Here is a 381-nt window from a genome sequence, read left to right as displayed (position 1 = left end):
ATTTGCGATTTAAATTGGTTTATATCTTCCATTCAACGCCTAAATCGAACTCGAACCTGGGAGGCATTAGGGTGCCTGGCGAGGAAGGCAAGGCGCTTTCGAAAGACATTATGACTTGCTTAATTAGACCAAGATTGAACTCGAGAGTCAATAATCACCACCGACAATTGCTGCAAATTAATCAGTTAAGTGTTTGCTCCCTCGCCGTCCGTACTCAAAGCATGTTGACAACCTAACAAGTACTGACGTCATCAAGGTGAAACGGTGTTCTCAGTTCAAATAATTAAAATGTTGTGTCATAAGTTTCCATTATTATAATCAGTATATGTCATCTTCACTGTTACCCAAATTCAAGATAGAGGGTAAGCCACAGAGTTAGAG

At 40.2% G+C, this 381-nt stretch overlaps 1 protein-coding gene across 1 annotated transcript in view; it reads right to left on the bottom strand.

Annotated features, from left to right (window-relative positions):
• Nucleotides 1–381, bottom strand: part of LOC119593150 (titin homolog) — a gene marked incomplete in the record, with an annotated part of 49,773 nt that overhangs the window by 2,563 nt on the left and 46,829 nt on the right.

This window comes from Penaeus monodon, chromosome 31 (assembly GCF_015228065.2).
Source record: "Penaeus monodon isolate SGIC_2016 chromosome 31, NSTDA_Pmon_1, whole genome shotgun sequence".
Lineage (NCBI taxonomy): Eukaryota > Metazoa > Arthropoda > Malacostraca > Decapoda > Penaeidae > Penaeus > Penaeus monodon.
The sequence above is the reverse complement of the archived record's forward strand: the minus strand, read 5'-3'. Positions and strand labels throughout refer to the sequence as shown.